Source organism: Triticum urartu, chromosome 7A (genome assembly GCF_056163025.1).
Source record: "Triticum urartu cultivar PI428250 chromosome 7A, HENAU_Tu73, whole genome shotgun sequence".
NCBI classification, from domain to species: domain Eukaryota; kingdom Viridiplantae; phylum Streptophyta; class Magnoliopsida; order Poales; family Poaceae; genus Triticum; species Triticum urartu.
This window is the reverse complement of record NC_141879.1, coordinates 74,580,620-74,591,581: the sequence shown is the minus strand read 5'-3', so window position 1 is coordinate 74,591,581 and position 10,962 is coordinate 74,580,620. Positions and strand designations below refer to the sequence as shown.

Sequence of the window (10,962 nt, the reverse complement as noted above, 5' to 3'; positions counted from 1 at the left end):
ATATCGACAACGAAGAAAAAAAAGAAGAAAAAAAGAGGAGAATAAGAAAGGAATAGAGGAGAAGAATAGAAAATAGAAAATAGAAGAAAGGAATAGAAGAGAAGAAGAGAAAATAGAATATTTTCTATTTTCTCTTCTTCTCCTCTATTCCTTTCTTCTTCTCCTCTTCTTTTTCTTCTTTTTTCCTCTTCTTATTTATTTCTCCTCTTCTTTCTCTCCTCTTCTTCTCCTTTCTTCCTCTTCTTTTTTTCCTAGATATATAAAACTTTTCTAAAAATGTTACTTTTGCATATATAAAACTTTTCACTCTACATTATGAAAAAAATAAAGTTTCTATACAAAAGAGCACAATTTTTATGAACAAATTACAACATCTAAATTAACTAGACATCTAAATAAATATAACTACACATTCGAAATTTTCCTAATCTTAAAACTAAACTAAACATAAACTAAAATAACCTAAAAACATGTAAAAACATCTAAGAATAGCATCTAAAACTTCTAAAAAAACATATAAAAACATCTACAAATATAATAGCACCGCGCAGGGGCGGATCCAGGGGCACGGTGGAGGGGCCGGTGCCAGCGCCGGCAGGGCAGGGTAGGGGCGCAGGGGCGCGGGACTGGGGAGGGGCACGGGAGCAAGCTAGTGCTCACAGGGGGGTGGCGCGTCGGAGCCGGTAGGGGCGCGAGGGTCGACGGTGTGTCGGGGCAGAGGGCGTCAGCGGCGGTGACGACGATGTTGAGCAGCCTGACGGCGTCGGTGGCGGCGGCGACGGTAAGGTGGAGCAGGGGCGTCGGGCGGCGACGGCGACGAGGAGGAGCAAGGGCGTCGGGGGAGTAGAAGTGATGGATTTCATCGAAACTGCGAAGTGTTTTCTTATATACCCAGGGCATTGGTACCGGTTCGTGGCACAAACCGGTACCAATGCCCCCTTTAGTCCTGGTTGGTGCCACCAACCGGGACCAAAGGTCTCTTTTCAGCGGCCCAAAGGGCGGGAAGCAGAGGCCTTTGGTCCCGGTTGGTGCCACCAACCGATACCAAAGGGGGGCATTTGTATCGGTTTGTGCCACGAACGTTACGAATGCCCCCCTTTGGTACCGGTTGGTGCCACCAACCGGGACCAAAGGCCTCGTGCTCCCCGTGGCCAAAAATTTAGTCCCACCTCGCTAGTTCAGAGGGGCGCGGAGTGGTTTATAAGCCCCACTGCCGCACCCCTCTCGAGCTCCTCTCGATTGCAGTCTTATGAGCCTAATTGTCACTTCTATGCCTGATGGGCCTACTGGGCCTTCTGCGGGTCTGAATCCTGGCCCATGATAGGGTTTCTAGTCGTATTCAGGCTGTGGTGGCCTAGTAGTTGGCACTTTTTTTATTTTTTTTGTTGCTTTATTTATTTTATTTTATTTCTACTTGCAACAAAAAACCTCACTATTGCTATTTTTATTTATTTTATTAAAGTTTATTATTTTACTTTTATAAATTTTATTTTCTTTCTACCTCTTTATTTTATAAAAGTTTATTTTATTTTGTTTCTACTTATTTATTGTATTAAATTTTAATTTGTTTTAATTATTTATTTTATTAAATTTTAATTTGTTTTATTTTGTTTCTACTTATTTATTTTATTAAAGTTTATTTTATTTTATTTTGTTTGTACTTGTTTATTTTATTAAATTTTAATTTAATTTATTTTGTTTCTACTTTTTATTAAAGTTTCTTTTGTTTGTTTCTCCTTTTCATGTTTTGAACAGAAAATACTTTGATAATTTCAGTGGCATGAATTTTGTATAATTTTAGTTTAAAAAATACTAGAGGTTTATAAAAGCTTTTTAATTCATTCCTTTTGCTATTAGAGTTTTATAAAAGTTTTTAGTTAATTTTCTTTTTGCAAGGTATCATCATTTCATCCACATAGCGTGTGCAACAAATTAGAGAGGGTTACGGCAAAAACTGGATGCATTCGTGTACAAAACGGACAATCTCTTTCGAACTATGAGGGTTTCATACGGAAACTCGTCTGTTACAAAGGGATTTCATTTTTTGAACTTATTTGAACTCCAGAGTTTTTCTGTGTTCAAAATGCACCATTCAAAGCCATGTCATCAATTTTCAACCCTTTCTGACTTTATTTGTTATTTGTCATGCCTTTACTGATTATTTTGAGCTATAAGACCCTGAAATTGAAAAGCATTTCAAATGAACTTTGAAAAGGTTGAAAATTGGCATCGTATCATAATTTCATCCACATAACATGTGCAATAAAGTAGAGAGGGTTACGGTAAAAACTGGATGCACTTCATGTACAAAACGGACAATCTCTTTCGAAGTATGAGAGTTTCATATGGAAACTCGTCTGTTACAGAGGGAATTTCATTTTTTTTAAACTTATTTGAACTCCATACTTTTTCTGTGTTCAAAATGCACCATTCAAAGCCACATCATCAATTTTCAACACTTTCTGACTTCATTTGTTATTTTTAATGCATTTACTAATTATTTTGAGCTATAAGACCCTAAAATTGAAAATCACCACAAATGAACTCTGAAAAGGTTGAAAGTTGGCATGGTATCTTCATTTCACCCGCATAGCATGTACAAGAAAGTAGAGAGGCTTACGGCAAAAACTGGATGCACTTCGTGTATAAAATGCACAATCTCTTTCGAAGTATTAGGGTTTTATACGGAAACTCGTCTGTTACAAAGGGATTTCTTTTTTTGAACTTATTTGAACTCCATACTTTTTTCTGTTCAAAATGCACCATTCAAAGCCACACCATCAAATTTCAACCCTTTCTGACTTCATTTGTTATTTTTCATGCATTTACTGATTATTTTGAGCTATAAGACCCTGAAATTGAAAAGCACTACAAATGAACTCTGAAAAGGTTGAAAGTTGGCATGGTATCATCATTTCACCCACATAGCATGTGCAAGAAAGTAGAGAGGCTTACGGCAAAAACTGGATGCACTTCGTGTACAAAACGGGCAATCTCTTTCGAAGTATCAGGGTTTCATACGGAAACTCGTCTGTTACAAAGCGATTTCATTTTTTGAACTTATTTGAACTCCATACTTTTTCTGTGTTCAAAATGCACAATTCAAAGCCACATCATCAATTTTCAACCCTTTCTGACTTCATTTGTTATTTTTCATGCATTTACTGATTATTTTGAGCTATAAGACCCTGAAATTGAAAAGCACTACAAATGAACTCTGAAAAGGTTGAAAGTTGGCACGGTATCATCATTTCACCCGCATAGCATGTGCAAGAAAGTAGAGAGGCTTACAACAAAAACTTGATGCACTTCATGTACAAAATGCACAATCTCTTTCGAAGTATCAGGGTTTCATACGGAAACTCGTCTGTTACAAAGGGATTTCATTTTTTTGAACTTATTTGAACTCCATACTTTTTCTGTGTTCAAAATGCACCATTCAAAGCCACATCATAAATTTTCAACCCTTTCTGACTTCATTTGTTAGTTTTCATGCATTTACTGATTATTTTGAGCTATAAGACCTTGAAATTGAAAAGCACTACAAATGAAGTCTGAAAAGGTTAAAAGTTGGCATGGTATCATCATTTCACCCACATAGTATGTGCAAGAAAGTAGAGAGGCTTACGGCAAAAACTGGATGCACTTCGTGTATAAAATGCACCATTCAAAGCTACATCATCAATTTAGTACATATAGCTGTCATGGATAGATAAGTGACCAAATTAATAGAAGTTCATCATCAGATTAAAAACAAAGTACATACATAGTTCTCATTAAACAACATATAGCTCTCCAGAGCATCTAGTTAAACCATACATTGAAACTATGTGAAACCTTTTAATGCAATAATAAATGCGATCATAATCACAACCAAGGTAAAAATTGATCCAACGGCATAATGATACCAAGCCTCGGTATGAATGGCATATTTTCTAATCTTTCTCAACTTCAACCGCATTACATCCATCTTGATCTTGTGATCATCGACGACATCCGCAACATGCAACTCCAATATCATCTTCTCCTCCTCAATTTTTTTGATTTTTTTCCTGAAGTAATTGTTTTTTCTTCTTCAACTAAATTTAACCTCTCGACAATAGGGTCGGTTGGAATTTCCGGTTCAACTACCTCCTACATAAATAAAATCTATGTCAACTTGATGGGCATAATTGTTATAAACAATAAATGAACAAAATAGTTATAGAAGATAATATATACCACATCCGAATCATAGCCAGGACGAGGGCCGACGGGGGCGGATACCAAAACCATCGCACTATATAAGCACAAGCAATAATAAAAAAGTAAGAAAATTAGACAAGTATCTATCTAAAGTAAGAATTGTTTTCTTTCAGAAGAAGATAAGAGGCTCACCACAGTGGTGCAGGTGACGAGATCGGCGCGGGCGATCCGTGGCGGTAAAGACGGGGACGGGACGTGACGGACTGCTAAACCTAGACAAATCTCAGGGAAAATGGAGTTTGGAGGTCGAACTTCGAGAGGAGAAAGCTTAACTAGCGTGGCTTGGGCATTTCATCGAACACCTCGTGTGCATAGGAGGTGAGCTAGAGCACCCAAATGCCTCTCCTCGCCAGCTGAAATTACAGGTAACACATTCATGAGACGTGCTTTGAACTCTGGAACTGAATGGCTTCCTGGGTACTTACGGTGGGGACTGCGGCAGCGACGGTGGCGACGGCCGCGGCCTTGGTTCCCGCTATGGCAGCCTCTGCAGTTTCAGATCGATCGTAGGAGTGTTAATCAAGAATTCAAGATCAAGTTTAAGCAGAGACATGAGCTGCAATGAATGGGATATATGAGCAGTGCGGTGCTGGGCGGCGGCGAGCCTCTGGTCGTCGGTGGTTACCTCTGGAGCAGCGCTTGGCGGCGGTGAGCCTCTGGTCGAGGTAGGCAGGGGTCACCGTCGACATCTTCGAGGCCGTGGAAGAGAGCTTGGAGGCACGAGCGAGATCCGAAGGAAGTGAACTAGTAGTGGCAGTGAAGTGAGTCAGCGTGCCCTCCGTTTTGCTGGCGATGTGTGGTCTGGGCGCCAACCCATCGGCGATCCAATCCCGCGAGCGCCTCATCCTTTGTTTGGCGAGGTCGGCCCCAGCATGATGCTAGCTGCTGCGCACCTCTCAACGTTACAGTACCTTTATATCAAAATATAAGACCTTTTTGCAGTTTATTATTTTATTTTATTTTTTGCGAAAACATCTTATACTTTGGTACAGAGGACGTATATGTATATGCACTTAGATAAAGTTGACCACCCTTTTTCGTGGGGAAATATTTTTTTTGCAGGAAAGGAAATAAATTTGATCACCTCTTCAAAAGATATACTAAAATATGTTTTTACATTACTAAAATCTTTTATGATGTATCCTCTATAACACTAAGCTCCCAAGTTTTGAAGATGCCATAGTCAATTGAGGTCTTCCATTAGGGTCAATAATTTCTCAAAGCTCTCTCATTCAATTCTTTTATACTATACAATATGCTTCCTAATTTTTAAGGCCTCACAATTAATTGAATTATTCAATTTATAATTAGGTCAACCGATTTTGACCGGGTCAACACTTTCTCAACCTCTCTCATTAAAATTTTAATTCATTATATTCCCTAATTTTGAAACTCTTTCATTCAAATAAGGTATTCAACTTTGGGTTTGGTCTACTATTTTGACTGTGCCAACGATTTTTCAAATCAATCAGCAGCAACCGGCCAGTAATAAAAACATATGAATCCGGCACACCATCCCACCACTTGAAAAAAGAGGCGCCACCATGTGATATTCTACCACTAATATAGTAGTACATGCACCACCGACACCGAAATTTCTCCACATAAATATAGATTGGTTAACGGACAACTCAGAATCACACCACGAAAGACCAACCAAATCAACACATTAAGAAGAGGGAATAAAAAAATAAACACACTATATTATCTCCACCACCCGCCAAACTAAATATTCCATCAGTTCCAAAATATAAGGGGTATTACTGTTGTAGAAAGTCAAATTTCTTCAACTTTGACCAGGTTCAGAGCAAAAATACCGACATCCATAATATTAAAGAAAAAAGCGTGGAAATTCATTTCATGATGAATTTACAAATACTGATTTGATATTATGGATTTTGATATATTTGTCTACAAATTTTATTGAACTTAAATGGTTTGACTTTTGAAAAAAAGCAATACACCATATATTTTGAAACAGAGTGATTATGTTTTGAATAAACTCAATGACAACAAAGGCGCAGCAAAGTGCGCCCAATTCTTCTAGTTATTACACTATGCTCCATAGTTTTAAAGAGCCCACATTTAATTGCGGTCACCAATTAAAATTAGGTCACCCGATTTTGACCAGATCAACAATTTATCAAAACTCTTTCATTCAATTATTTAATATTATACATTATCTTTTCTAACTTTTAAGGCGTCACAATTAATTGAGGTCTTCAATTTAAAATTGGGTCAGCCCATTTTAATTGGGTCGACAATTTCTCAAGTAGCACTCCCATTAAATTATTTTAATTCCCTATGCTCCCTAGTTCTAAAGCTCTCTTCTTCGATTAAGGTATTTAATTTTGGATTTGGTTTACGATTTTGATCAGCCAACATTTTTTCAAATCAATTAGCAGCAACCGGCCTATAAAAGCATATCAATCTTGCGCACCCTCCAACCACCTACAATGAAAGGAGAGCCACCATGTGATTTATAGCACCAATATAGGACATAAAACCACCGACACAATAATTTTCCCACATAAATATATGATAGTTAACGGATAGCAAAGAACCACACCACAAAAAGCCTATCAGCTCACACATTATAAATAAAAGTAAAACACACTCCATCATCTTTCCCACCCGTCAAATTAAATATTCCATCAGTTTCAAAATATAAAGGGCACTAATTATTTGCAAAGTCAAATTTCTTTAACTTTGACCAAGTTCAGAGCAAAAAAATATCGACATCCACAATATTAAACAAAAAAGTATGAAAATTCATTCCATGATGAATCTAATCATACCGATTTGATATTATGAATTTTGATACATTTCTCTATAAATTTGATCAAACTTAAAAGGTTTGACTTTTTAAAAAAGTAACACACCTTATAATTTGAAATAGAGTGAGTAATTTTTTTACGAAACCAAATAACACTAACGGCACAGCAAAGTGCGTCAAACCATTCTTGTAAGGGTGTAGTCACATAGATAGTCACGTAGATTTGGAGCTTGTAGTAACGGAGGAGTAATCTTGCTGTAATTTGGGGCTTGTAACACACACTCTATTCTCCTCTTACTTTCTTTATATAGTCATTCTTCTTTTACCTGGTAGATTAGGCAAATCTTTTGCCTCTGCTTAAAGAAAAACACAAGAAGTTACGTAGTTTAGATGATCCACTATTATGCTTTTTGTGTAGGCGCGTTCGCCAACACTGGGTGTGGAATTTTTTTGTCCCTCACCTGATTTATTTGTAATGAAATTTATTAATTTTACTCACAATTGTTTATACTAATATGTAAATATGGATGTGTGTATCGTGAAGATGAAGTGGCGGGAAAGTGATCCTCCTTTTCCACACAAAAGAGCATCAAGATTCAATCCTGTTGAAAACTCACCAAAACTTCCTTTCATTTTCCTCTCTAGCCCTAAACAGTTAGAGCAAACTCTCCCCACTAGACTTCATCGACGATCCCGTGGATTTTCCTCCCCTCTCCTGCCGCTCCGGCAACCGGTGGCTGGAGGGAATTGCAGTGCCTCCGCTTCGGTTAGTAGTTTATGTTAGGGTTTTTTTGTCCTCGCAGGTGCGACGCTCGGGCGGATGGCGACGCTACTTCTTCGAGTTTGTCTTCCGGTCTCCGATCCTCATCGAGTTCGTTGGTTCGTCCGGACGTGGTCGATGGAGCTCTGGGGTAGATTCATGTTGTCTCCTTGGGAGGGGGTGATGTTAGGGTTTCTTGTTATGTGGTGAGATTTGGTCTTAGGTACTTCAGAACTATGCAAGGGTTCAACAGGGACGACTGCGGCACCATGACGCTGGTCCTTAGGGTCACATGCATGAATAATTCATGACTCTGATCGACAAGATCAGGCCGGCTCCGATAGGGGAGCAGCGACAGCGACGCGTCGACGGCTCATTCTAGCGGCAGTAGTGGTTGCTAGGTGGTCTTGGAATCTCGATGTATTTTTTTTTTGTGTGAGATATTTTGTATTTTTGATGAACTTTGATAATAGATCTGAATTATTTTCGCCAAAAAATGTTACAACATCTACAATCACACATTTCAAAAGTGACCCCTGATATGTTCTCGGACACGTCCGCGCACATCCGCGGACAGGGCATAGTCACCCTTTATTTGTCTGCTGCTGCAAGCACAAACCTCAAGTCTCACCATCTATTTCTTCTTATACTACATCAGGCAACGTAAAATCAAGCCACATACTATCCTAGTTCTACTCGTTGGAGGAGATGCAGACCGCCTCCATGCTGGAATGACCGGCCTCATGGTCATTGGCCCCTGCCCATGACATCCTTCGCGAGTGATGGCAGCTGTGTGTCCTGCAGGCGGAGACGGACACCGTGCTCGCAGAGGTGGAAGAAGAGGAGGCGCAAGGATCACGGATGTTGTCAGTTCCATGTTGGTCGCGCTGCTAGCATGGTTTGTGCCTAGCCGCAACGACCACGAGGCCGACCCATCCATGTCCGGCGACGTCCACATGACAGACTCTGGCCGGAAAGAGTTGGAGTTGGGACACCAACATGGACAAGTCTCGTGTCCCATGTGAGTTGTGTCACATGTCATATTCTTCCCCTCCGGCAACTTCACTTCACAGAGCCCGTGGCCATTGAATTTGCTGGACATGGGGAAGACAGATGCAGAACACGAACGCTCCATGATCGATAAATATTTAGACTGGGATAAAAAGGTGTCGTCCGTTTTCGTTTAATTGAAATATATCTAAAATGTAATTATTTTGATCCGGTTTGAATGAAAATCATTTGGTTTGTATGAACTTTATCTTGTTTGTTTAAATTCTATCTGAGATGTTTCTGAAGTTTGATCATTGGATGGCCTGCTCGTAAACAGATATTGTATCTGTTTTAGGGGCCGGTGTTGGAGATGTCCTTAATTTGGTCTTTTTTTGTATGCTCTGGCACATGTAAGATAAGTGATGGCAGATGCACCAGAGTTGTACAAATACTAGTAGTATTCTTTTAGGGGCTGGCGTTGGAGGTGCCCTTCTTTTTTGCATGCTCTGGCACATGTAAGATGAGTAGTGATTGCAGATGAACCAGAGTTGAACAAATACTAGTAGAATCCATTTATTCAAGAATACTGGCTGGATTACATGGTAACTTCATCAGATAAGTGCTCGCACCGATAGAAGCGCAAGGCCTGATCTGCATCGCCTTGCCTCTCTCGCTGAACATTGTTGAGAAACAGTATAACGAGGCTAGCTACACGCATCCACAGCAATTTGACTGTCTCGGCCGTCGGATTCTCAAACCTATGATCCAGATTAAATTCGGGCGTCATTCCTCGCCCGCTCGCGTCGCGCGCCGTCTCGCGGGCCGCTACTCCGCGGAGCGACCTCCTCTTTTTGTCCGTAATTGGGCTGGCCCACTTATTCCCACTCCCACGCTAACAGCCTAGGTTACCCAGGCCCCCGAACGAACAGTTCCCATCTGTTCCTCCGCCTCGCCGTCGTTCCTCCTCTCGATGCGGCGGCGTTACTCCCTCCTCGATGCGCCATGGATCGGCGGCATTATGTCGCGGGACTGTTTCAGCGCCCGTACGGTCTAACCCCCATCCCCTCTACACTTCCTCCATAGCCCCTTCGTTCCTGTTTTCATTTTTTCAGCCTTGCAGCGTTCACGTATTTAATGGCGGCTGCGGCGGCCTTCCGCGCCGTCGGCTTCCACCACCGGCTATCGTCCTCCATACCTTGCAGCTCTACCACACGCCCCTTCCCTTCCCGTAACCGAAGCTGAAACTGCCGCCTTCAAGGCCCACTGTCTACCTCCTATGATAATGGTGATGATGGTGATTAACTTCAGGGGTGATGATGGTGATTAATTTTCCCTGTTGGTGTGTTACCCCTACCTCCCCTTCTTCCTTATATATTATGCCTCCCAACATCCCTTCCTGCCATTTGTGTCGTCTGTCCGCCATGCCTGTTGCTTTGGTCTGTTCTTGCTATATATTCATCTTACTCCTAATTCTCCTACATGTTTTCATATGTACGGAACTTCCTTCCTTCCTTGCAGGTTCGCAGTGCTCATTCGTTTGGGATTTCCGGGTTGGAATTGCTCTGGGCTTCCTGCATTACACCCAATTGCAACCATGGCTTCTGGACAGGTTCCACATCTAACTCATTCTTACATACTGTTGCTTTTTCATTATTATGTTTTATTTGTTACTGTGATTTCAGTTGTACTTCAATGCGATTTGTTTGATTTTCGTTCCAACTTGCCACATCCATTTTGGTTGTTTCCTTTCCTTTCTTTCAGATACCGTATAATCTGTTTGTGAGATGTGCTGAACCTAAGTAGAATAAAAATGCCTAAACGTTCTCAAATACAATCCTGTGGAAGCGATGCACGCCAGCCACCTTGCGCTAGTGGGCCAAGTAGAGTCCTGCCCCAATGTAAGAGGGCAAGGATTAACGAACCACTTACTATGCACAGTTCAATTGGACGGCCGAAAAGAAAGAGTATGTTAATTCACCTCTACTTATGCTGCTTTACAGCATTTTCTTTACCTTGATAATCATGTTCTATACTGCCGTATAAACCAGGAGATGAATTCTTCCCTCAATACTCCGTGCAACACGCAAGGGAAAATCGTGCTGCTCGCATCAAATTAAGCTAGCAGTTAAAAATGGTGCGCAACGGGCCACCATCTGATCCCAATGGACAACCCCGTTTACCCCTTGATGTT

At 40.7% G+C, this 10,962-nt stretch overlaps 1 long non-coding RNA gene across 1 annotated transcript; it reads right to left on the bottom strand.

Annotated features, from left to right (window-relative positions):
• Positions 1-3,690: 3,690 nt before the first annotated feature.
• Positions 3,691-5,093, bottom strand: LOC125525652 (uncharacterized). Its single transcript, XR_007291381.2, has 5 exons — positions 4,871-5,093; positions 4,671-4,732; positions 4,378-4,598; positions 4,222-4,279; positions 3,691-4,134 (listed from the first exon to the last, which is right to left on the bottom strand). It is a non-coding gene; the product is annotated as an uncharacterized LOC125525652 (long non-coding RNA).
• Positions 5,094-10,962: the final 5,869 nt, after the last annotated feature.